The sequence below is a fragment of the Piliocolobus tephrosceles genome, chromosome 15 (genome assembly GCF_002776525.5).
Source record: "Piliocolobus tephrosceles isolate RC106 chromosome 15, ASM277652v3, whole genome shotgun sequence".
NCBI lineage: Eukaryota > Metazoa > Chordata > Mammalia > Primates > Cercopithecidae > Piliocolobus > Piliocolobus tephrosceles.
The window spans coordinates 95,164,842-95,192,092 of NC_045448.1; the positions used below are offsets into that span (position 1 = coordinate 95,164,842).

Sequence of the window (27,251 nt, forward strand, 5' to 3'; positions counted from 1 at the left end):
ATAAAGATTGTTTTGGCAATTCAGGGTCACTTTCAATTCTACATAAATTTGAGGATCAGCTTCCTCATTTGTGGGGAAAAAAAGTCTGTGGAATTTTAGAAGATATTTTATTAAATTTGCTGATCACTTTCAGTAGTATTGACATCTTAACAGTGGTAAATCTTCCTATCCACGAACACAGAATGTATTTTCAATTACTTTGATCTTTTAAAATTTTTTGTAGTTTTTATCTTTTATAGTTTTCAGAGTATCAATCTTTGACCTCTTCAGTTAGATTTATCTCTAAGTATTTAACTATTTTAGATGCTATTGTAAATGGAATTTCTTAATTTCCTTCTGGTGTATAGAAAACGATTTGTTTTTGTGTGTTCATTTTGTACACTGCCACTTTGCTGAACTCATTTATTAGCTCTGAGCTTTCTTGTGGATTCTGTGGGGTTTTGTATGCAAAGGATTATGTCATCTATAAATAGAAATAGTTTCACCTACTCCTTTACATTTGGATGACTTTTTTTTTTTTTGAGATGGAGTCTCACTCTGTCACCCTGGCTGGAGTGCAATCGCATGATCTCAGCTTACTGGAAACTCCACCTCCCAGATTCAAGCAATTCTCCCGCCTCAGCCTCCTGAGTCGCTGGGATTACAGGCACCTGACATCATGTCAGGCTAATTTTTGCATTTTTTGTAGAGACAGAGTTTTGCCATATTGGTCAGGCTAGTCTTGAACTCCCAACCTCAGGTGATCCACCCACCTCGGCCTCCCAAAGTGCTGGGATTACAGGCATGAGACACCGTGCCCAGCTGACATTTTCTTTTTTTTTTTTTTTAAGTCAGGATCTGGCTCTATTGTCCAGGCTGGAGTGCAGTGGTGCTGTCTTTGCTCACTGCAACCTCGGTCTCTCGGGTTCAAGCAATCCTCCCACCTCAGCCTCCTTGGTAGCTGGGACTACAGGTTCATGCCACCATGCTCAGTTTTGTTTTTTATTGTGTGTGTGTGTGTGTGTGTGTGTATTTTTTGTAGAGACAAGGCGTCACTATGTTGCTCAGGCTGGTCTCAAACTCCTGAGTTCAAAGGATTCACCCACCTTGGCCTCCCAAAGTGCTGGGATTACAGGTGGGAGCCACCACACCTTTTCTTGTCTGGCTAGAACTTTCAATTCAGTGTCAAATAGCAGTGGGAATCTTTTTGTTGTCCCTTGTCGTAAGGGGAACTCATTCAGGTTTTTACCATTGAATATAATGTTAGCTGTAAGTTTTCCAGAAACACACTCTATCATGTTGAGAAATTTTCCCTCTGTTCCTAATTTGCTGAGAGTATTTATTATGAAAGGGTATTATTTCCTCAAATGCTTTTTCCATGTCAATTGAGATGATAATGTGATTTTTTTTCTTTTGTTCAAATAATGTGATGTACTATGTTGATTGATTTTCTTCTGTTGAAACATCTTTGCATTCCATGGCAAAATTCCATTCAATTGTGAATAATCCTTATAGTTACTAATGGAGTCAGCTTTCTTTGTTTTCTTTTTTTTTTCTCATTTGACCTAGATGGCCTACGAAACCTAGAGAAGGATCATGGCTTGTGATTTCTCTGCTAAGACAGCAATCTCTCTTCTCCTAACTCTAGAAAGGGACCTGCTCCTGCAGCGAGAGAAGCTTCTCCTTGGAGATCTGCAACGAGGTGGAGGACGCCTCCTGCAACAATCATCTCGAGGGCGACAACCCGGAGAGGGAGGTGGGCCATGATTTCTACTTCTTCTTTCACCATTCGACAGTTCCACTCCTACACAGCGGCCACATAGTGTTCTTCCATCTGGCTCTCGGACCGCATCAGCTGCATCTCGGGGATCTTCAAATTCAACAAAAGCAAAGCCGGGAGGGTTTCTAGCAACCCACACACTTCAGAATGGTCCATAGTAGCCAAAAGCCTGTTCCAATTCAGTCTTGTTGCCATTGTTTCCAAGACTGCCTGCATAAACCTACATAAACCAAGGCGGGCAGATCATGAGGCCAGGAGTTCGAGACCAGCCTGGCCAACATGACGAAACCCCATTCTCTAATAAAAACGTAAAAATTAGCCGGGTGCAGTGGCACATGCCTATAGTCCCAGCTACTTGGGAGGCTGAGGCAGGAGTTGCTTGAACCCAGGAGGCGGAGGTTGCAGTGAGCCAAGACCACACCATTGCACTCTAGCCTGGGTGACAGAGCAAGACTCTGTCTCAAAAAGAAAAAAGAGAGATGAAGGTGTATGTGGTTCATGTTGACAGACGGAAGTCCCTGCCTTGGTTTCCCATGAATCTTTTATATTCTCCTTGTGATGAAGCCTCCAGGCTCGTGCACATTCCCAGGATAGGAACAGTCCCACAGACCAAGGGCTTTATAGTAAACGAAGCAGGTGACCAGTTCCCAACATACATTATTCCACATTGAACTTGATACATTTTCAAGGAAACACTGTTGTGAGAAGGCGGCCTAGGTCTGTCCAGGATCGAGGCCTGCAATTAATTAATACTTTACTCACAGCATTCCAAAGGGAATAAAGAATAATATATACACTTACTCACAGCATTCCAAAGGGAATAAAGAATAATATATACACTTATGGCCATGCTGGTTCACGCCTGTAATCCCAACACTTTGGGAGGCTGAGGCTGGTGAATCTCTAGAGCCCAGGAGTTTGAGACCAGCCTGGGCAGCTTGGCAAAACTCTGTCTCTACAAAAAATAAATACATAAATAAAATTAGCTGGGCATGGTGGTGTGAGCCTGTAGTCCCAGCTACTCGGGAAGCCAAGGTGGGAGGATCACCTGAGCCCTGGGCAGTGGAGGCTGTGGTAAGTCATGATGGTGCCACTGCACTTTAGCCTGGGTGACAGAGTGAGACCCTGTCCTCCCCACCAAAAAAAAGAAAGAAGAAAAATACTTAAGTATCAAATCCTCCAGCTTAAGAAGTGAAACAGGCCAGATGCAGTAGCTCATGACTGTAATCCCAGCCCTTTGGGAGGCTGAGGCTGGGGGATCACTTGAGGTCAGGAGTTCAAGACCAGCCTGGTGGCCATGCACAGTGGCTCACGACTATAATTCCAGCACTTTGGGAGGCCAAGGGGGATGGATCACAAGGTCAGGAGTTTGAGATCAGACAGGCCAATATGGCGAAACACTGTCTCTACTAAAAATACAAAAATTAGCTGGGCATGGTGGCACACACCTGTAGTCCCAGCTACTCAGGAGGCTGAGGCAGGATAATTGCTTGAACCTGGGAGGCGGAGGTTGCAGTGAGCCGAGATCAGGCCACTGTACTCCAGCCTGAGCAACAGAGCAAGACTCTGTTTCAAAAAAAAAAAAAGAAGTAAAAAATTAAAAATTGAGCTATTTGAATTGGACACATGGAATCCATTGGAAGATGTTTCAAACATTGGGTCATCTTCCAATATTTACTCCAACTAATTCTCCTATTATTGGACCAACCCCTGATACACAAAATTTAAAATTTTACACTTATTATTTTTATTTTTTGAGACGGAGTCTCGCTCTGTCGCCCCAGGCTGGGGTGCAGTGGCCGGATCTCAGCTCACTGCAAGCTCTGCCTCCCGGGTTCTCGCCATTCTCCTGCTTCAGCCTCCCGAGTAGCTGGGACTACAGGCACCCGCCACCTCGTTCGGCTGGTTTTTTGTATTTTTTAGTAGAGACGGGGTTTCACCGGGTTAGCCAGGATAGTCTTGATCTCCTGACCTCGTGATCCGCCTGTCTCGGCCTCCCAAAGTGCTGGGATTACAAGCGTGAGCCACCGCGCCCAGCCTTTACACTTATTTTTAATGCATCCTTTGGTTGCTGCAAATAAAGTGAATGTGTCCCCCAAAACTCATATGTTGAAATCCTAAACCCCAGGTGATGATATTAGAAGGTGGGGCATTTAGGGAGGTAATAAAGTGGTAAGGATTAGTGCCCTTATAAAAGAGGCCCCTTGGCCAGGCGTGGTGGCTCATGCCTGTAATCTCAGCACTTTGGGAGGCTGAGATCACCTGAGGTCGGGAGTTTGAGAGCAGCCTGACCAACCTGGAGAAACCCCGTCTCTACTAAAAGTACAAAATTAGTCTGGCGTGGTGGTGTGTGCCTGTAATCCCAGCTACTTGGGAGGCTGAGGCAGGAGAATCACTTGAACCTGGGAGGCAGAGGTTGTGGTGAGCTGAGATTGTGCCATTGCATTCCAGCCTGGGCAACAAAAGTGAAACTCTGTCTCAAAAAAAAAAAAAAAAAAAAAGGCCCCTGGCCAGGCGTGGTGGCTCATGCCTGTAATTCCAGTGCTTTGGGAGTCCAAGGCGGGCAGATCACAAGGTCAGGAGTTCAAGACCAGCCTCATGGTGAAACCCCCGTCTCTACTAAAAATACAAAAATTAGCTGGGTGTGGTGGCGTGCGCCTGCAGTTTCAGCTACTTGGGAGGCTGAGGCAGGAGAATCGCTTGAACCCACAAGGCAGAGGTCACAGTGAGCCGAGATTGTGCCACTGCACTCCAGCCTGGCGACAAAGTGAGAGTCTGTCTCAAAAAAAAAAAATTAAAAAAAGAGAGAGACCCCAGAGAGATCCCTCACCTTTTCCACTACATGAAAACACACAAAGTCAGTGTCTGCAACCCAGAAGAGGACCGTCACCAGAACTAGACCATGCTGGCACCTTGATCTCAGACTTCTAGCCTCTAGAAATGTGAGAAATATATGTTGTTTATAAGTCACCCAATTTATGGTACTTCGTTATAGCAGCCTGAACTAAGGTGGTCCCCAAACTGAATACCTCACGAATGCATTTTACCTCTCTCTGTCTCTGCTTCACTTCTATTAACTTTTACAAGTCATCCAGTTTTCTGTCTTACACATCCCTTCCTCTGTAGTCATGGATACACTGGAGGAAGGGCTGAAGCTAGTCATTCCTCTGAAGCAGCCTCAAAGGGGACCAAGTCAACTGGATGCTCTTTGGAGTAAACTCACTTTTTATTCTTACATCTTTCGAGGAACATCTCTTAGAAAACACAAGGAGATCAGCAAGAGGTTTATTCAACCCATCCAAAGAAACAGCTTTTCAAAGTCCACGCGTGATGGACAATAAAGTGCTTCTTTCTCTGAACCTTTCCTCAAAATGATATAACATGTTCCTGGCCAGGGCTTTGGTGTCAACCTCACAATCTACCTGATACGGTTTGACTCTGTGTCCCCACCCAAATCTCTTCTCAAATTGTAATCCCCAAGTGTTGACAGAGGGACCTGTAATCCCCTCGTGTTGAGGGAGAAAGGTGATTGGATCATGGGGGTGGTTTCCCTGATGCTGTTCTCCTGAAACTGAGTGAGTTCTCACAAGATCTGATGGTTTTATATGTGTTTGGCAGTTCCTCCTTCACATGCTCTCTCCTGCCGCCTTGTGCGGCAGAAGGTGCCTGCCTGTGTGAAGAAGGTGCCTGCTTCCCCTTCCACCATGATTGTCAGTTTCCTGAGGCATCCCCTGCCTTGTGAAACTATGAGTCAATTAAACCTCTTTCCTTTATAAATTACCCAGTCTCAGGGAAGTTCTTTAGAGCAGTGTGAAAACAGACTAACACACCACTGCACTGCACTTGCCTCTCTCCTTCAGCCAGGACACCTGGGAGTTTTCCTTTCTGGTCTTTAGTTACATTTGCCACATCTCCAATAGCGTTTTTTGTTTTGTTTTTGTTTTTGTTCTTTTTTAATTGAGACGGAGTCTTGCTCTGTCACCCAGGATGGAGTGTAGTGGCGTGATCTCGGCTCACTGCAACCTCCACTTCCTAGGTTCCAGGGATTTTTCTGCCTCAACCTCCTGTGTAGCTGGGATACAGCTGGGATTAGTGACCACACCCAGCTAATTTTTGTATCTTTAGTAGAGATGGGGTTTCGCCATGTTGGTCAGGCTGGGCTCAAATTCCTGACCTCAAGTTATCCGCCCGCCTCAGCCTCCCAAAATGCTGGGGTTACGGGCATGAACCACTGCGCCCAGCCAGCTTTGTATTTTTTAAATAAGAAAAATACAAATAGAATTAGAGAAATTGTTTTGTCATGAAAGCATGTTTGGGTGTGTGCCATTTGGAACCAGAAGTAAATATCTTTTATATTGATGTTTTCAACCCATCTACAAAATGGAGTACACTTCTCCTATGTGAAGGAGCATCTGCTGGTCAGAGATGAAAAAATAAGTTGGAAAGTCATGGCCTTCCAGCACTGGCTTTGCTGGACTGGGAGTACCAGGGCAGTGTGCTCCTCCCTCTTGCAAAGTCAGCAGCCATCTTCACATGGCAGAGCTGTTAAATCTGTGCTGTGTCCAAAAAAGCTAGTAACAGCTGAGTGCTTTCCAGCCTTTTGGGGATTTTTGTCTGCCCTGCATTTTTTAATCCTTTTACTACACATACAGTGGTGTGCTTGAACCAGATGGAACCAAATGTTAAATTTTCAGGAATTTAGCAAGCTGACTGTTAAACCACTGAGAGCTTGAGATCAGCTATGGTGGGAGCATTTACACCATAGAAATCAGTAATCGGGGCTTTTTCCTTTTCAATCTAGAGAACCAAACCTTTACTAGCACACCACTGTGTATATATTCTTTAAAATATAGTATTGCTGGGTGCAGTGGCTCATGCCTATAATCCCAGCACTTTGGGAGGCCGAGGCAGGTGGATCTTGAGGTAGGAGTTCGAGACCAGCCTGGCCAAGATGGTGAAAACCCCTCTCTAATAATACAAAAATTAGCCAGGCACGGTGGTGGGCACATGTAATCCCTGCTACTCGGGAGGCTAAGGCAGGTGAATCACTTCAACCTGGGAGGCGGAGGTTGCTGTGAGCCAAGATCATGCCACTGCACTCTGGCCTGGGCAACAGAGAGAATCCATCTCAAATATATATATATAATAATAAATTTTAAAAATTTAAAAATAGTATTATTTTTGCATTATTTACTGTATTTAGTAGTATCCATATCAGTTACCTACTGCTGATTAACAAGCTACCCCACAACATACCAACTTAGAATGACAACAATCATCTATTTTGCTAGTGAATCTTCAGTTTGGGTAAGGCTTAGTGAGAACAGCTCATGTCTGCCACTTGCTGTGTCATCTGGGGGACACAGCAAGTGTGACTGGGGCTGGAGGAGCCACTTTAGAGATACCTTACATACATAGCTAACAAGTTGCTGCTGGCTTCTGAGGCAAGGCAGAGGTTATGAAACAAGGGCCTTATTTCTTCTCTATGTGAGCCTCCCTACAGGCTGTTGGGCTTCCTCGCAACATGGTGGCTGGGTTCCAAGAGCAAGCATCCCTAAAGAACAAGACATAAATGCATATTAGGTTCATGGCTTGGCCTTGGAAGTCAGTGTCAGTTCCTCAGTAACCTCTCGGTCTACAAAGCACAAAGGTTTGCCTTCTTTCAAGGGGAAGGAGCATAGACTTTGCCTCTCGATAAGGAAGTGGCAAGGTTCTAAGGAGCACGTGGGCTGGGACATACTGTTGTAGACATTGTAGACATCTTGGAAGTTAATATTTCTCATAATAACGTACTGTAGGTATTTTTAAGAGGTCATGCTTAGTGCCATGGCCAAGGGGAAGCCCTGGGTAAACAGGCATCTGGATTAATTCTTCTGCCTTGGAGAGTCCAGGGATGTTAAAAACTAAGCCCTTAGCATGAGGCCACTCTGAGCATTGGACTCCCTCTGTGCCCCAGGGCATCATCAGATGTGCTCTCTGAGGAGGGGTGGCCATCACTCCCTCGCTAGACCTGAGCCTCTGGTTGCGTTGGGAGTTTGTGGGAGGACAAATCAGTCATCCCACCCCGTGTGCAGGTATGCTATGTGAAATAGGGTTTCAGGAATAAAGGATTCACTGAGCAGGTACATGTAGTGAAAAGGACACAGACTTCCGGGATGCAGACTCGACTTGGAGTCCCAGCTCCACCCACTACTTTCTAGGTGACCTTAAGTAAGACCTCAAATCTTGGCTTTCATTTTCCCATCTAAAAAATGGGAAAGATGAAACCAATCTCATGGAACTGTGGTGAGCATCCCTTCAAAAAGTTCACTGCTTCCCACAGGTTATTTGTATCCCTGGTGTTTATCAAGTAAGATATGGGGTAGACTACCCCATAGGTAAACAATTTGTTGTTGTTTTAATATTTAAGTGTTTTCTTAATGTATTAGAACGTTGCTTGTTTTCTTTTCATAGAAAAAGGTGTGAGTTGATTTAGAGGGAGGTATCAGAAACTACCAGTTTAGGTATCAGAGCAGAAACTCTGAAGGTGGTGCACAGTGCTTGTGGTTTAGGAAGCACCAGGGCAGTACATGTTGCCTGACCCCCGCGAGCCCCTAACTATAGCCCCCTGAAGGAAGGGCTTCCGTCTAGCCGGTTCTCATTCAGTCCTAGCATGCAGCCCTGAGGTTGGCAGGAGCCAAGCACCATCTCCTGAGGTAACTGATTAACAGGGCATGCCATGTAGTGGCACTCAGCCAATATGACAGCACCTCCCTGCCTCTGTCCACTGGGATCTCCTGGATGGCCCAAGGTTCTCCAAGCCTATCCCCGACCACATTCCCTCTCAGCGGGTGGACTTCCTGCGGTGGGCCGGAGGGTCTGGCTCCCCACTCTCCAGAGCACCGGCACATTGAGCCCTATTTCAGCCCCTTCCTAGCCACAGGCCTTTGGGAAAATGTAAAACACAAAAGCTAAAAACACTCGAAGACTCCTTGGTTAGTAGGATTGGTGAGATTAGGAAGCTGACCAGGATCATGTGGCTTATTAGTAGCCTAGTAACAAAAGTGGTTACTAATCACACAGCCTCCTTGGAAATGATCTTCTCTGAGACATGGACCGTGCCTGTATAATCTTCACCCTTCACAAACGGATCCTGGAGGGGGCATCATCACCTCCAGTTTTTGTTTTGTTTTGTTTTGTTTTTTTGTGGGGGTTTTTTGTTTGTTTGTTTTTTGTTTTGGGGAGGGGTTGTTCATTGAAACAGGGTCTGGCTCTGTCGCCAGGCTGGAGTGCAGTGGCACAATCTCGGCTCACTGCAACCTCCACCTCCGGAGTTCAAGCGATTCTTTTGCCTCAGTTTCCCGAGTAGCTGGGACTACTGGCGTGCAAGCCACCATGCCCTGCTACTCTTGTATTTTTAGTAGAGACAGGGTTTTGCCATCTTGGCTGGACTGGTCTCAAACTCCTGACCTCAAGTGATCCGCCTGCATCGGCCTCTCAAAGTTCTGGAATTACAGACATGAGCCACTGCACCAGGCCATCTCCATTCTGCAGATGGAAAACACACACACACACAGACACACACACCAGAAACAAAAACAAAAACCAACCTCAGCTGGGAGTGGTGGCTCACACCTGTAATACCAGCACTTTGGGAGGCCAAGGCAGGTGGATCACCTGAGGTCAGGAGTTCAAGACCAGCCTGACCAATATGGTGAAACTCTGTCTCTACTGAAAATACAAAAATTAGCCGGGTGTGGTGGCACATGCCTGGAATCCCAGCTACTCAGGAGGCTGAGGCAGGCCTTAAATAGACTAGTAAAGGGCACCCTCTGAGCAAATTCCAGCACAGCAATTCTGACTCTGTCTCTGCTCTGATACCTGCCTGCTGAGGCATCCCTGATCTCATTATTTTTTATGCATGCCCAGTGTGTTTCTGCACAGGCTTGGCTTTTACGAGTCTGCCACTTTGGAAGCAAATCACACGCCCCATGTTCCGTCGGACTGTGGCACAGTGTGGAATTTCTGGTATAACAGCATTTAGCTGCCGAGGAAACATGTCTGGCTTTGCTTCCTTGGGAGAGGGTACAAAGGAAGAAAGCCACAGCATGTACAAAAAAGAAAGTTCGTGTTTCCGAGGGAGGTTTTTAATGTCATTTTAAATACCAACCAGTGCCTACTCAGAAGTCTTCAGGAAGGAACTTGTAGTGATTATATGAATTAATATTTCTGGCAGTTCCAGAAATGCAGTTGCCCCATCTTGTTTTGCAGCAGCTCACATCCTGATCACAGCGGCACATTCTGTGTGATCTTAGTAATGCTGCCCCAGCCCTCTTGGGGGCATCTGGGACTTGATGGGCATTCATCTCCGGTGAGCAAGGCTGCTGAGCTGGTGAGGAGAGGCCTAGCTAGAAAGGTGCCCATATGTGGCATTGTGCTAGAAGGGCCGCCCCCCCCCGGGAGCTGGGCCAGTGACAATCAGGAGAGGGAGGGCTTTTGCCAGAAAGCAGTACCCTGCTGTGAGGTCCCAGCCTGAGGGGGACTCTCAGATCTTCTGGGGACAAGAGCAAATCAGGTAACCTTGGCAACTCACATCTTTGGAGTTATTTACACATGTGAAAACTAAGGAGATCGGATGAAATGATGGATTGGGTCCCATCAGACCTGTAAACAATGATGGCATTATTTCGTGCCTGGGTCCCTGCCTCCAGAATTTACATTTGGCATGCCAAGTTCTTACAGACCTGCACTTCAGTAGGGGGACTGCATTATCTCACTGCCTGCCTAGTTACAGTGATTCTCAGTCCTGCGTGGTGCATGAGAATCACCTCTAGGACTTTTAAAAGACTCAGATACCCAGGTCTTACCTGTGAAAGAAATTTGGTTTCAGTTTGTCTGGAATGGAGCCCACACATTGCCATTTTTTTTTAAAGCTTCTCAGGTGATTCTAAGATGTAGCCAGAATTAAGAACCACCGATAGGTTGCAAGTGCTGCTATAGTGGCTGTCACAGTGATGCTGTGTCACTGAAGGGACTGTGTGTGTGTGTGTGTGTGTGTGTTTGTAAAGATTAATATATATCTGTGTGCATATATATAATGATCAAAATGTCACACATGGGCTTGGAGGCGTGTGGGAGGTGGTTCAGTATTTCATACTGGTCTCCCCATCACATGTTCTATTGGCAAACGTTTCTGAAGTCAGTAGAAGTGTCAAATGAAATTTATGTTAACCACAAAGAGCAGCTGGCTTTAGCTGGCCGAAGCTGGCTGGTAAGGGCAGTGATGGTCCAGAATCCAGCCAGGTACAGCCAATCACAAGTCCTCAGTAGAACAGCAGTTTCCAGAGGCTCACTTCCTCCTGTTACTCCCAGCTTGAGGCTTGACATCAAATTTTGATCTACATAAATGTTGGTCAAGGAAGATAAATAAATGAATTTTTGCTTAAAGAACAATCATCACTCTGGCCGAGGCTTAAAATTCAGATGTCCAGTGGAATTGCCTTAGTCGATGCTTCTGAAAAGGTCTTCCAAGCAGACCCCTTGTGGATCTCAGGTATCTATGGACTCCCCCAAGTCCCTTCAATTTTCTTAAAAGCTTTATTAAGATATAATTCATGGGCCAGGCACAGTGGCTCATGCCTGTAATCCCAGCACTTTGGGAGGCCAAGGTAGGCGGATAACGAGGTCAGGAGATCGAGACCATCCTGGCTAACACGATGAAATCCCGTCTCTACTAAAAATACAAAAAATTAGCTGGGCGTGGTGGCGGGCGCCTGTAGTCCCAGCTACTTGGGAAGCTGAGCCAGGAGAATGGCGTGAACCCAGGAGGTGGAGCTTATAGTGAGCAGAGATCACGCCACTGCACTCCAGCCTGGGCGACAGAGTGAGACTCTGTCTCAAAAAAAAAAAAAAGATACAATTAATGGGCCAGGCTTGGTGGCTCACACCTGTAATCCCAGCACTTTGGGAGGCCAAGGCTGGTGGATCACGAGGTCAAGAGATCAAGACCATCCTGGCCAACATGGTGAAACCCTATCTGTACTAAAAATACAAAAATAAGCTGGGAGTGGTGGTGTACACCTGTAGTCCCAGTTGTTCAGGAGGCTAAGTCAGGAGAATTGCTTGAACCGGGGAGCCAGAGGTTGCAATGAGCAGAGATCGCACCATTGTATTCCAGCCTGGCGACAGAGCAAGATTCCATCTCAAAAAAAAAAAAAAAGATAATTCACAGCCGGGTGCGGTGGCTCACACCTGTAATCCCAGCACTTTGGGAGGCCAAGGCGGGATGACCATCTGAGGTCGGGAGTTTGAGATCAGCCTGATCAACATGGAGAAACTAAAATTCGAAAAAAATTAGCCGGACGTGGTGGTGCATGCCTGTAGTCCCAGCTACTCGGGAGGCTGAGGCAGGAGAATTGCTTGAACCTGGGAGGCAGAGGTTGCGGTAAGCCCAGATCATGCCATTGCACTCCAGCCTGGGCAACAATAGGAAAATTCCATCTCAAAAAAAAAAAAAAGATATAATTCACATACAACACAATTTACCCACTCAGGCATGTAATTAAATTGCTTTTTGTTTCTGTTTCTGTTATTATTATTATTATTTTTAGATGGAATCTCACTCTTGTTGCCAGGTTGGAGTGCAGTGGCACGATCTCAGCTCACTGCAACCTCTGACTCCCTGGTTCAAGCAATTCTCCTTCCTCAGCCCCCCGAGTAGCTGGGTTTACGGCCATGTACCACCACGCCAAGCTAATTTTTGTACTTTTAGTAGAGATGGGGTTTCACCATATTGGCCAGGATGGTCTCGATTTCCTCACCATGTTAGCCAGGATGGTCTTGATCTCCTGACCTCATGATCTGCCTGCCTCAGCCTCCCAAAGTGCTGAGATTACAGGCGTGAGCCACTGCGCCTGGCCATAATTAAATTGTTTTTAAGTCATGGGGTTGATGTGGCAACAGTCACCACAGTCAATGTTGGAATGGTTTCACCACCTCATAAAGAAACCTGGTACTTGTTAGCTGTCACCCCCCTGTACCTTGATCCCTCTCTCCACCTCCCATCCCCAACCCTGAGCAACTGTGAATCTATAGATTTGCCTATTCTGGACTTTTGTATAAATGTAATCCTATAATATATGATCTTTTGTGACTGGCTTCTTTCACTTCACATAATGTTTCTAAGTTCATCCATGTTGTAGCATGTATTAGTACTTCATTCCTTTTCATGGCTGAGTAATATGCCATTGTATGGATATACCACATTTTCTTTATCCATTCATCAGTTGATGGACATTTAGGTTATTTCCACTTATTGGTTATTATGAAAAATGCTGTTATAAACATTTGTGTACAAATGGTCATATGCTTTTATGTCTCTTGGGTTCATACCTTCAGCGTAGAAGTGCTGGGCCAGATGGTAACTCTGTTTAATTATTTGAGGGAGCCACCAGACTGTCTTCTAAAGTGGCTGCATCATTTTACATTTCCACCAGTAATATGTGAGGGTTCCAGTTTCTCTGCATTCCTGCCAATGCCTATTATTTTCCACTTTTTAAAATTACAGCCATCCTAGCAGATACACTAGTAGTATGTCACTGTGGTTTTGATTTGCATTTTCTCAATGACTAATGACGTCAATAATCTTTGTATGTGTTTCTTGGCCATTTGTATATTTGGAAAAATGTCAATTCAAATCCTTTACTCATTTTTAGTTAGATTATTTGTCTTTTGATGGTTGGTTTGAAGAAAGTTTTTTGTTTGTTTGTTTGTTTGTTTGTTTGTTTGTTTGAGACAGAGTCTCGCTCTGTCACCATGCTGGAGTGCAGTGGTGCAATCTTGGCTCCCTGCAATCTCTGCCTCCTGGGTTCAAATGATTCTTCCGCCTCAGTCTCCCGAGTAGCTGGGACTACAGGTGTGCACCACCAAGCCCGACTAATTTTTTATATTTTAGTAAAGACAGGGTTTCACCATGCTGGCCAGGATGGTCTCCATCTCCTGACCTCATGATCCACCTGCCTCGGCCTCCCAAAGTGCTGGGATTACAGGTGTGAGCCACTGTGCTTGGCCTGAAAGTCTTTTATCAGATATATTATTTGACATATTTTCTCCCATTTTGTGGGTTGTCTTTTCACTTTCTTGATGGTATCCTTAGAAACACAATTTTTTTTTTTAATTTTTAAGAAATTCAATATTCAATTTGTGTATTTGGAGGGAGGAAGGGTAGTGCCTTTGGTATCATACCTAAGAATCTTTTGCCAAATCCAAGGTGTAAAATCATACTTAAGGATAGGTCATATCTAAGAGTTCTTTGCCAAATCCAAGGTAATTTTTTTTTTTTTCAGACAGGGTCTTACCGTCGCCCAGGCTGAAGAGCAGTGGCATGATCCTGGCTTACTGCAACCTCTGCTTCCGGGGCTCAAGAGGTTTTCCAGCCTTAGCCTCCTGAGTACCTGGTACTGCAGGCACAAGCCACCAAAAACGCCCAGCTAGATTTTGGATTATATGTAGAAACAAGGTTTCGCCATGTTGCCCAGGCTGGTCTAGAGCTCCTGAGCTAAAAACCATCTGCCTGCCTCAGCCTCCCAAAGTGCTGAGATTTCAGTCGTAAGCCACCATGCCCAGATCCAAGGTAATTTCTTTTAAGAGTTTTCCTGTTTCACTTCTAACATTTAGGTCTTTGATGCCTTTTGAATGGATTTTTGTTTCTGGCATGAGCTAAGTGTCCAACTTCAGTGCTTAAAAGACTACCCTTGTCTTACTGAATGGTCTCGGCACCCTTCTTGAAAATCAATTGATCAGAGATTTATTTCTAGACTCTTGATTCTATTTCATGGGTTTATAGGTCTATTTTTGTGCAAGTTCCACACTGTCTTGATTATTGTTGCTTTGTGGTGAATTTTGAAATCAAGAAGTATGAGGCCTCCAACATTAGTCCTCACTTTTAAGATTATTTGGGTTTTCTGGGTCCCTTTAAATTCCACGTGAAATTTTTTTTGAGACTATTTGAAATTTAGGATCAGCATGTCAGTTTCTACAAAGAAGCCAGCTGAAATTCTGACAAAGATTGCATTAAATCTGTGGAGAGATATGGGAAGTACAGCTATCTTAACAATGGTACGTCTTCTGATCTATGAACATGAGATGTTTTTCCATTTCTTTTGATCTTTTTAAATTTCTTTCAGTTTTGCAGTTCTCAAAGTATAAGTTTTGCTTATTTTGTTAAATTTATGTTTAGGTAATTTATTCTTTTTAATGTTATCGTAAATGGAACTGGTTTTGTGTTTTTGTTTTTGTTTTCTTGAGACAGAGTTTCGCTCTGTCGTCCAGACTGGAGTGCAGTGGTGTGATCTGGGCTCACTGCAACCTCCGCCTCCCGGGTTCACGCCATTCTCCTGCCTCAGCCTCCTGAGAAGCTGGGACTACAGGCACCTGCTACCACACCCAGCTAATTTTTGTATTTTAAGTAGAGATGGGGTTTCACCTTGTTGGCCAAGCTGGTCTTGAACTCCTGACCTTAACTGATCTACCTGCCTTGGACTCCCAAAATGCTGAGATTACAGGCGTGAGCCACCATGCCTGGCCTAGGAACTGTTGTTGTTGTTGTTGTTGTTTTGTTGTTTTTGTTTTTTGAGATGGAGTTTCGCTCTTGTTGCCCAGGCTGGAATACAATGGTGAGATCTCGGCTCACTGCCACCTCTGCCTCCCGGGTTCAAGCGATTCTCCTGCTTCAGCCTCCTGAGTAGCTGGGATTACAGGCGTCCCTTGCCATGCCCAGCAAATTTTTGTATTTTTAGTAGAGACGGGGTTTCACGACGTTGGCCACACTGGTCTTGAACTCCTAACCTCAAGGGATCCACCTGCCTCATTCTCCCAAACTGCTGGGATTACAGGCGTGAGCCACTGTGCCTGGCCCATTTATTTATTTAGAGATGGAGTCTTGCTCTGTTGCCCAGGCTGGAGTGCAGTGGCATGATCTTGGCTCTCTGCAACCTCCGCCTCCCGGATTCAAGTGATTTTTCTGCCTTAACCTCCCAAGTAGCTGAGATTAGAGGCGCCTGCCACCATTCCCAGATAATTTTTTTGTATTTTTAGTAGAGATGGGGTTTCACCATGTTGGCCAGGCTGGTCTTGAACTCTTGACCTCAAGTGATCCACCTGCCTTGGCCTCCCAGAGTACAGGCATTACAGGCATGGGCCACCATGCCTTGCCTCATCACTCTGATGTTAACATGTAATGAGTTTGTTTTTTTAATGAATTAATAAATATTCTTTAACATTTCTCTGCTTTAATTTCTTTTTTATTAATTTTTTATGTTTTAGTGGCGGGGTCTTGCTATGTTGCTCAGATTGAACTCAAAATCCTGGGCTCAAGTGATCCTCCTGCCTCAGCCTCCTGAGTAGCTGGGACTACAGACATGTACCACGGCTCCTGGCTTCCAGGTTTAATTTTTTTTTTGAGACTGAGTCCCGCTCTATTGTCCACACTGGAGAGCAGTGGCATGATCTCAGCTCACTGCAACCTCTGCCTCCCGGGTTCAAGTGATTCTCCTGCCTCAGCCTCCCAAGTAGCTGGGATTACAGGCACTCACCACCACACCTGGCTAATTTTTGTATTTATAGTGGAGATGGGGTTTCACCATGTTGGCCAGGCAGGTTTCGAACTCCTGACCTCAGGTGATCCACTTGCCTCGGCCTCCCAAAGTACTGAAAACACAGGCGTGAGCTATCATGACTGGCCTGAAAAACATTTTTTTAAAAGAGACAGAGTCTTGCTCTGTTGCCTAGCATGGAGTGCAGTGGCACAATCATAGGTCACTGCAGCCTTCACCTCCTGGGCTCAAGTGATCCTCCTGCCTTAGCCTCCCGAGTAGCTGGGAGTACATGGCCATGCCACCACGCCTAGCTCCTTTGACACATCTAACTCCACCTCAATCTCTGCTTCCAAGAGAACTTGAACCAGTTCAGTTTATATCTAGAATATATATTTTTAAAACCCTAAAAATCAATAAACAAATGGCAGACCGCCCAGTAAAAAATAGGCAATATGCATGAATGAGTGTATTTTATCTTCATAAAGGAAGATAAAATAGCAGTGAAAAAACAAATAAAAATATGCTTGTGTTAGTTTCCTGGGGCTGCTGTAACAAATTCCCACAATCATGGTGGCTTAAAAACAGCAGAAATTTTTTCTCAAAGTTCTGGAGACAAGGAGTCGGCTCCCTCTGGAGGCTCTGAGGAAGATCCATTCCTTGGCACTTTTAACTTCTGGGAACTGCTGGTAGTTCCTGGCTCCCTTTGGCTTGTGGCTGCATCACTCCTCCATCTTGCCCTCAACTTCTTTTTTTTTCTTTTGAGGTGGAGTCTCGGAAGTCTCGCTGTCACCCAGCCTGGAGTGCAATGGGGTGATCTTGGCTCACTGTAACCTCCACCTCCCAGGTTCAAGTGGTTCTCATGCCTTAGCCTCCCAAGTAGCTGGGACTACAGGAGCACACTACCGTGCCTGGCTAATTTTTGTATTTTTAGAAGAGATGAGGGTTTGTCATGTTGGCCAGGCTGGCTTTGAACTCCTGGCCTCAAGTGATCCACCTGCCTCAGCCTCCCAAAGAGCTGGGCTTACAGGTGTGAGCCACCACACCTGGCCTTGTCCTCAGCTTCTATGTGAACATCTAATCTCCCTCTGACTCTGTCTTATAAAAACACCTATGATGACATTTAGGGCTCTCCAGATAATCCAGAATAATCTCATCTCAAAATCTTTAATTTAATCACAGCTGCAAAAACTTGACCATGTAAGGCAACATTCACTACTTCCTGAAGTTTGAGCACCTGATATCTTTTAGAGCCACCATTCAGTCCACTATAGCTTGTATCATTAGGCATCAGGAAAATCCAAAGGAAATGCAAGTTAAGATCACAGTGTGCTGCTACTTCACAGCCACCAGAATAGCTAAAATGAAAAATGAAGGAATGTAGTCCAACCAAAGCGCTCATACACTGCTCACGGTGGCAACGTCGATATAATTGCTTTGTAAAATTGGCTGGCAGCACTAAAGCTGAGCATATGAAATTCTGTGGCCCAGAAATTCCAGTGCTGGGTATGTGCAGTTTTGTTTACAGGCGCCCATCGCCATGCCCGGCTAATATTTTTGTATTTTTAGTAGAGACGGGTTTTCACCATGTTGGCCAGGCTGGTCTCAAACTCCTGACCTCAGGTGATCCACCCGCCTCTGCCTCCCATAGTGCTGGGATGACAGGCGTGAGCCACTGCACCCAGCCCGTTTTCTTTCTAGAATACTTGCTCTTAGATTCCTGGCCCTCTAGGTAGGAAGTTTGACTACATCAAGGCCACCCTGCAGTGAGGATGTCTAAGTCACAGGGGCAGGCTAGGGAGAGGGAACCTGAGGTTTAGTCCCAGGTGAGTGCAGGCTTCGAGTTATTCCAGCCCAGACACCAGATTTGTGAGCAATAAGTCTCCCCATGACTCCAGCCCTGGCCATTCAAGTCACCCCCAGCCATCTGGGTTTCCCAACTGAGGCCCCAGGCAAGGTGGAGCAGAGCGAACCATACCTTCTATGCCCCGTTCAAGTTCCTTACTCACACAGCCCATGAGTGTAATAAAATGAGTGTTGTTTGGTGCCATTACATTTTGGGACACTTTGTCATTCAGTAATAGGTAGCTGGAACAATACCCAACAGAAACACGTACGTAAATTCATCAAAAGACAAACCTGAAAATATTCATAGCAGCGCTCTTTACTAAACTGGTGACTACCCCCAAACACCTATCAAACAGTGGAATGGATACATAATTTGTGGTAATATTAACATGATACAATACTAGACAGCAATAAGAATAAACAAATCACAGTCACACACAAAACTATGGATGATATATGTACATGAAAACACACACATCATAGAGTACGAGTTGATAAAATTTCATGAAGTGATCACACCTGTGTGATCCAGAAACATAACATCAGTCATAACATAAGCCTACCAGTCACTACTCCCTTCACGGGTAATCACTTTCCTGACTTCCAACATTATAGGTTAGTTTTGATGGTTTTAAAATAATGTCGTTTTTAGCACGCACAACAACCACACACAACAAGAGTTTCCTTGAAAACTTACTAGGCTCCCAAATTTTTGCTTCCACTTGGAACCAAGATTATTTCTTTTAACCCTGGAGACCCTCATGTGGCAGTTGCTGTCTCTGCCCTGCCCACCTGTCTCCTCTTCATGTGCTGTTTGTTTGTTTGTTTCTTTGTTTTGAGAGAGGGTCTCGCTCTGCCGCCTGGCTGGAGTGCAATGGCACACTTTTGGCTCACTGCAATCTCTGCCTCCCACGTTCAAGTGATTCTCTCACCTCAGCCTCCTGAGTAGCTGGGACGACAGGCGCCCACCACCATGCCTGGCTAATTTTTGTATTTTTTAAGTAGAAACGGGGTTTCACCATGTTGGCCAGGCAGATCTCGAACTCCTGACCTCAAGTGATCCACCTGCCTTGGCCTCACAAAGTGCTGGGATTATAAGCGTGAGCCACCATGCTCGGCCATTCCCTTGACATACTGTATGCCATTGCTTCCAAGACACACCTTTCTTAAATTATTGAATTGCAACATCTTTACATAAAAGCCTACAAGTCATAGAGTACAGCTTGATAAATCTCAAGACTGCCAAAGAAATTTCAAGACTGGTCTGCCACAATCTGTGGCAGTTCAACTACTTAAGGCATACCCCAGGCCCTAAATCGGCACCAGCAGTAAACAATGTAAATGCTGTGCAGCTCCAAGAAGCGTACTGTCCATGCCCACTCAGATGTGGCCATGGGGCACAAGGGACAGGGAGGAACTTCAGAGAAGGCAGAGCCATGGCCACAAAGGACAATAGACTAGGTTGCTTCTCCCAGATGGGAGAACCTAGGGCTGCCAGGCGGGTTAACCAGGCAGCTTACCCCACTGCCAGTGGACAGGCAGGCTGGTTGGTTCTGTCTTTTAAGATGATCTGGAGGAAGAGGGTAAAAGTCCTTGTCTCACGGGCCAGGTGTGGTGGCTGGTCCCTGTAATCCCAGCACTTTGGGAGGCCTTAGCCAGAGGATTGCTGGAGTTCAAAGCCAGACTGGGCAACATAGTGAGACCCTGTACCTACAAAACAAACAAACAACGGTTCCTCACTCAAGCTCTAGCTTATCTAACTTTCAGCCAATCAATAACAAAAGATTCAAGAAGCCATTAACCATTAACCACAAGCTCCTATTTCAGGGGGCTAGGGATTTCTCTGGAGCCCTGCATGTGCAGTTAGACTTAAACTTCAACCTATAGTTACCCCTTTCTTATTTTAATGCTAAAAATCATGCCCAGGGGTAGAGATTTAAAATGCTAATACTACATACAATGTATGAAGAAGCATGTTTAGCACTGCATAAGCACTAGAAAAATCTCTCCTCTACACGCCCTGATGTGACCCTTCCTTATAGAAAGACTAACCCACAGACTAATCTTGGGGAGGAGCCTGTGCCTTCTCCTTTCTTGGTGCTGGCTCCCTTGTGCACAAGCTAAAATAAACTTTTTCTTTGCTGCTGTGTCTGGTAATCTCCCTTTATTTATTTATTTATTTATTTGAGACAGAGTCTCGCTCTGTTGCCCAGGCTGGAGTGCAGTGGCCGGATCTAGGCTCACTGCAAGTTCCGCCTCCTGGGTTTACGCCATTCTCCTGCCTCAGCCTCCCGAGTAGCTGGGACTACAGGCGCCCGCCACCTTGCCCGGCTAGTTTTTTGTATTTTTTTAGTAGAGACGGGGTTTCACCATGTTAGCCAGGATGGTCTCGACCTCCTGACCTCGTGATCCGCCCGTCTCAGCCTCCCAAAGTGCTGGGATTACAGGCTTGAGCCACTGCGCCCGGCCTAATTTTTTTTTTTAAACTGAGTCTTGCTCTGTCATCCAGGCTGGAGTGCAGTGGCATGAACATGGCTCACTGCAGCCTTGACTTCCTGGGGTCAAGTGATCCTCCTGCTTCAGCCTCCCATGTAGCTGGGAACACAGGCATCCACTATCATGCCTGGCTAATTTTTTTTTTTTTTTTGGAGTTTCTTTGTTTCTTTCTTTCTTTTCCTTCTTTCCTTCCTTCCTTCCTTCCTTCCTTCCTTCCTTCCTTCCTTCCTTCCCTCCTTCCTCCTTCCCTCCCTCCCTCCCTCCAGTTCTTTCTTTCCTTCCTTCTTTCTTTCTCTCTTTTTGACAGAGTCTCACTCTGTTGCCCAGGCTGGAGTGCAATGGCATGATCTTGGCTCACTGCAACATCTGCCTCCCGGGTTCAAGCAGTTCTCCTGCCTCAGCCTCCCAAGTAGCTGGGATTACAAGTGCACGCCACCACACCCAGCTAAATTTTGTATTTTTAGTAGAGAGGGGGTGTCACCATGTTGGGCAGTCTGGTTTTGAACTCCTGACCTCAGGTGATCGCCTGCCTTGGTCTTCCAAAGTGCTGAGATTACAAGTGTGAGCCACCACGCCTGGCCTCCTTACATATTTTAAGTTTGGCCTAAAGGTTTCTCTGTACATCGTGAACTACAGCCTAAATGGAAGTGTAAACAAACTGTGATCTACTCTTGTGCCAATCACTGAGTTTTGGCCAATCAAATGTGGCCAACTCTTCAAACTGTGTTCAAATAAGGCAAATACAAAGCTGTAACCAATCCAGCTGTTTCTGAACCTTGCTTCTGTTTTCTGTATGTTACTTTCCTTTTTCTGTCCATAAATCTTCTTCCACCACGTTGGCTACACTGCAGTCTCTGGGCCTACTCTGGCTCAGGAGGCTGCCTGATTCGGGAATCATTCGTTGCTCAGCTTTTACATTTAATTCAGCTGAAGCTTTTCTTTTAACACGAACTATGTACCAGACACTGTTCTACCTGCTAGGCTTTAGCAGGAAACGATTCCGGCAAATTCTTCATCCTCATTGAGTTTTTATAGTATAGAGAGGAGAGGGACATAATAAATAGCCTAGAAAAAGCGTAGTGGCTGATGCCTGTAATCCCAGCACTTTGGGAGGCTAAGGGAGAAGAATCGCTTGAGCCCAGGAGTTCAAAACCAGTCTGGGCAATATAGTGAGACTCCCTATCTCTACAAAAAATTAAAATATTAGCCAGGTACGGTGGCACAGACCTATAGCTCCATTTACTCAGGAGGCTGAGGCTGGAGGATGGTTTGAGCCTGGGAGATTGAGACTGCAGTGAGCCATGATACCACCACTGCACTCCAGCCTGAGCAACAGAGCACAGGACCCTGTCTCAAAAAAAAAAAAAAAAAAAAAAAAAAGTCAGGCGCAGTGGCTCACACCTGTAATCCCAGAACTTTGGGAGGCCAAGGTGAGCGGATCACTTGAGGTCAGGAGTTTCAGATTAATCAATACGGCAAAACACAATCTCTACTAAAAATATAAAAATTAGCCAGGCATTGTAGCAGACGCCTGTAATCCCAGTTACTCGAGAGGCTGAGGCAGGAGAAACACTTGAACCCAGGAGGCAGAAGTTGCAGTGAGCTGAGATCGTGGCACTGCACTCCAGCCTGGGCGACAGAGTGAGACTTCTTTGCCCCTATCCAGCAGGGAGTAGCTAGAGCAGTCATCGCCCAATTCAGGAAATTTGGAAATTTGTGATTTCTTTTTTTTTTTTTGAGACAGAGTCTGGTTCTGTCACCCAGGCTGGAGTGCGGTGATGCGATCTTGCTCACTGCAAGCTCTACCTTCTGGGTTCATGCCATTCTCCTGCCTCAGCCTCCTGAGTAGCTGGGATTATAGGCGCCTGCCACCACGCCTGGCTAATTTTTATGTTTAGTAGAGAAGGGGTTTCACCATGTTAGCCAGGATGGTCTCGATCTCCTGACCTTGTGATCTGTCTACCTTGGCCTCCCAAAGTGCTGGGATTACAGGTGTGAGCCACTGCCCCCAGCCGTGATATTTTATTTTTATAAATGTACACTCACGTGCACACACACACACACATATGATATGAAAAAATGCAAAGAGGAGGAATCTAGAATGTGGAGTGTGGGAAGATTTGCTTGTCTTAGAGTAGTGTGGGGAGGCCTCACTGAGGGGTGACATCTGAGCAGAGACCAAAAGGAAACAAAACAGCCAGCTTTGTGAATGTTTGGGGGAGAGAATTCCAGGCTGAGAAGACAGCAATGCACTCAAGGCAAGAGTGGGCTTGTGTGTCTGAGGCCAGTGCGGCAGGGGTCAAGGGAAAAGTCAGTAGCAGGAGATGGAGCCAGGGAGGTGGCAGTGGGCCAAGGCCTGGTAGGCTGTGGTCAAGACTTCAGTGGCTAGGATTAGTGGCAGCAGGGCCAGTGGTGGGTATATTTTGAAGGTAGAGTCAACAGGGTTTGCTGATTTATTTATTTTTTATTTATTTATTTATTTATTTATTTATTTATTTATTTATTTATTTATTTTTTGTGAGACAGAGTCTTGCTCTGTCGCTCAGGTTGGAGTGCAGTGGTTGTAATCTCAGCTCACTACAGCCTTGCCCTCCTGGGCTCAGGTGATCGTCCCACCTCAGCCCCCTGAGTAGCTGGGTGTACATGCAAGCACCACCATGCCCAGCTAATTTTTGTATTTTTTGTAGAGATGGGGTTTTGCCATGTTGGCCAAGCTGGCCTTGAACTCCTGTACTCAAGTGATTCTCCCACCTCGGCCTTCCAAAGTGCTGGGATTACAGGCATGAGCCACCACGTCTAGCCTTGCCGGTATATTAATGTCAATTGTGAGTAGATGAAACAGGTCAAGGAAGAGTCCTTTGTCTGGTTTTGGTATGAGCATGGAGAAGATGAAGGTATTGTTTACTGTGCAGAAGGAGCAGGTCTGGGGTACAAATAAAACTTTAATTTTGGATATTGTGCCAGCTGTGTCTATTAGACACCCAGGTCACAGTGTTGATTAGGCAGTTGGATATTCAAACCCGGAGTTCAGGGGACGGGTCAGGGCTGGAGATACAAATTTGGGAGAAGTCAGCATAGAGAGATTGATCTTAAAGCCATGAGCCTGGATGAGGTCACCTGGAGTGTGAACAAGGACAGAGAAGAGAAGGACTGACTCCTGGGGCCCTGCAGTATTTTGACATCAGGAAAAATAAAGAGAAACCAGAAATATAAATGGGGAAGCAGGGCCCAGTGATGTTAAAGAAGATCCCAGAAAGGGCGGTGTCTTAGAGGCCAAGTAAGGATGTGTTTAATAAACATGATCCCAGCCAGGTGTGGTGGAGCACACCTGTAATCCCAGCTACTCGGCCGGCAGAATCCATTGACCACTGAGCCCGGTTTTCTCCGTTCCAGGTCTGTCACTTGACACAGCTGGCCAGGGCAGCCCTGAACCCACTGGGGAAGAGATTTCTAGGAGGCCTGTTTTAACAGCCTACCTGGGCATGGAATCTTTCATTTGCAGAGGAAAGAAAAATCCAGCAGTCAATAGCAAATTGTTCAAAACCAAAATGGAGCGTGGTGCTGCGAATCATCCTCTGCCCAAGCTCTGGACCAGCTGGTTGCATCAGCCCCGATGACAGGGAAGGAGCCAGGCAGGATGCACTGCAGTGTAGACTCTGGCCCTGAGGAACATGGCCTATCGGTTAGTGGGAGGGCAGGGAGAAGCGAGCAGCAGCCAAGACTGCAGGCAGCCATTAAGAGCTTGCACTGAAGTGGGCTCAACAGATAGTAAACACACAACGGACACTTTCAGGTGTTAAGTGCCATGCAGAAGAGAAAACAGACCGAGACAAAGGGGACTGCTTCACTCTGAGTGTTGAAAGACCCCTCATAATTGCGTGATTTGAGCAAGGAGGAGGCAGGCTGAGGGGTCTCCAGGACAGCATTTCAGGCAGAGGCCAGGACAGGCTGGTACACAGCTTATTGGAGGGCAGGCCAGGCCACTGAGGCTTCCTCAGGCTTCTGGATAGCCAGTAGGCATCAGAGTGTAGAAGGAGGGGGCACAGAGATGATGGTAAGCTGGTCCTGCAAGCCTCAGAACCGTGTAGGCAAGGATTTGGGGGTTTATAAAGAGTGAAAGCCACTGGAGGCTTGTAAAACAAGAGAGTGGCTTATTTGACTATTAAGACTCTCCTGGCTGCTGTGCAGCAAAGCTATGGGGGCAAGGGCAGGTGTGGGACTCTAGTGAGGAGCCACTGCAGGGTCCCAGGGAAGGGACAGGCTGGTCTGCTGCATCCCACCCTTGGCAATGGGAGGAATGGCCAGATGTGAGGGGTTTGGAAATGGTGATGTTTACAGGGTGTGAGAAGTGGGCTCAAGAAGGACAGAGAGAATGCCGGCCTAAGTTACTGAGTGTATGGACAGTGCTGCTGAAGACAGTTGCGGGGGACTTGCCGGGGTGGCTGAAGTTCTCACATACATGTGTCAAGGTTGCGCTGCCTTTCAGATGTCCTTGAGGAGATATCAGGTCCCCAGGGGCAGATAGGAAGCTGAAACTCAAAAGACCTATCCAAATATGCCACCAACTTACAGACAGCATTTGAAGCCCTGAGACTGGACGTGGGTAGGCAGAGAGAGGGCATAGGGAGGAGGCCTCAGCACAGGGCACAGGCATCGCCACCTGAGAGAATGTCCCAGAAACTGGCTATCTTGCCACCTTAGCAGAGCTGAATCCCCTTCCTATTATGAACACATCTTGCTGTCTCGGGAATCACCAGCCATCCCACTTTCCATGCCAAGGCTGCTGCCTTGACACAGCTAAAGTGTCCGGAGGGTTCAGCCCATCTTTCCCTGGGTCTCCTCTCACCCCTCCCTCACTGCCTACTTCCCAGGCTCTGCTGGCTTCTCCCTGACTCTGCTTTCTGCTGATGGTGGTTGAAGGTAGAACTCACTAGATGCACGTGGAAGGCTCTCCAAATCCATGGCTTCCCCCCAGGATCTCGCAGGCCAGAGCCTTGGTGGTGGGCTCTGGGCACTTGACCACTGCTTCTGGCTTCCTTGAGGCTTTGGCACCTCGCAGAGGTGAGCCTTCAGCCCCACCTCGTGCCGACACCAGGCTTGGCCCAGAAATAGTTTTGAGTGTCTCCAAATTTCATTTTAAAGCCACGGTTTCACACAAATTCACGTGAGAAACAGGCAATGGGGGCCGGAATCCACATATAACTGATAGAGTAAATCACTTTTTTTTTTTTTTTAAGACAGAGTCTCGCTTTGTTGCCCAGGCTGGAGTGTGATGGCATGATCTTTGCTCACTGCAACCTCCGTCTCCTGGGTTGAAGCAATTCTCCCACCTTAGCCTCCCGAGTAGCTGGGACTACAGGTGTGTGCCACCACCCCTGACTACTTTTTGTATTTTTAGTAGAGACAACGTTCACCACGTTGGCCAGACTGCTCTCGAACTCCTGACCTCAAGTGATCTGCCTGTCTTGGTCTCCCAAAGTGCTGGGATTACAGGCATGAGCCACCACGCCTGGCCATTTTTATTTACTTATTTATTTATTTATTTATTTATTTTGAGATGGAGGCTTGCTCTGTCACCCAGGCTGGAGTGTAGTGGTGCGATCTTGGCTCATTGCAACCTCCGGGTTTAAGCAATTAAACCCGGGTTTAAGCAATTCTCGTGGCTCAGCCTCCAGAGTAACTGGGATTATAGGCGTGCACCACCATGCCCGGCTAATTTTGGTACTTTCAGTAGAAACGGGATTTCATCATACTAGCCAGGCTTGTCTCGAACTCCTGACCTCATGATCTGCCCTCCTCAGCCTCCCAAAGTGCTAGGGTTACAAGCGTGAGCCACCGTGCCCAGCGAGTAAATCACTTTTAAAATCATTTTGTTTCTCTAATTTGCCCACTATTATTATACAAGTATTTGTTTTAAATATGATCAAAGACCTTCCCTCCATATGTAAATGATATTGTGCTAGAGCCAAGGGCTTTTATGAGCCCTTCCCTTGTGCCAGGCACAGCGCCAAGGGCGTCGCATGCATTATCTTGTTTCATCTTTACAACCCTACAGGGTAGGTGCTATGATTATTTCCACCTCTAGATAAGGAATTGCAGCTCAGCCAGGCTCAGTGGTCCATCTAGGGTGACAGAGTGAGGGACAGCAGGATTGCAAAGCCCTGGCACTGGCTCTCAGAGTGGGGCATCAGACTCCATACCCCACACTGCACGGAGGCAGCAGCTGCTTCCCAGGAGCAGGCAGCAGAGCTAAAGTTTTGTTTTGTTTTGTTATTTTTATTTTTATTATTTTATTTTATTTTTGAGACAGAGTTTTGCTCTTGTTGCCCAGGCTGGAGTGTGATGATGCGATCTCAGTTCACTGCAACCCCTGCCACGTGGGTTCAAGTGATTCTCCCTGCCTCAGCCTCCCAAGTAGCTGGCATTACAGGTGCCCACCACCATACCCAGCTTATTTTTGTATTTTTAGTAGAGACAGGGTTTCATCATGTTGGCCAGGCTGGTCTCAAACCCCTGACCTCAGGTGATCCGCCCGCCTCAGCCTCCCAAAGCCCTGGGATCACAGGATTGAGCTACCG

The 27,251-nt window shown here is 46.3% G+C and overlaps 1 pseudogene; it reads right to left on the bottom strand.

Annotated features, from left to right (window-relative positions):
* Nucleotides 1-1,471: 1,471 nt before the first annotated feature.
* The window catches only part of LOC111525060, a 32,117-nt pseudogene continuing 6,337 nt past the window's right edge, over nt 1,472-27,251 (bottom strand).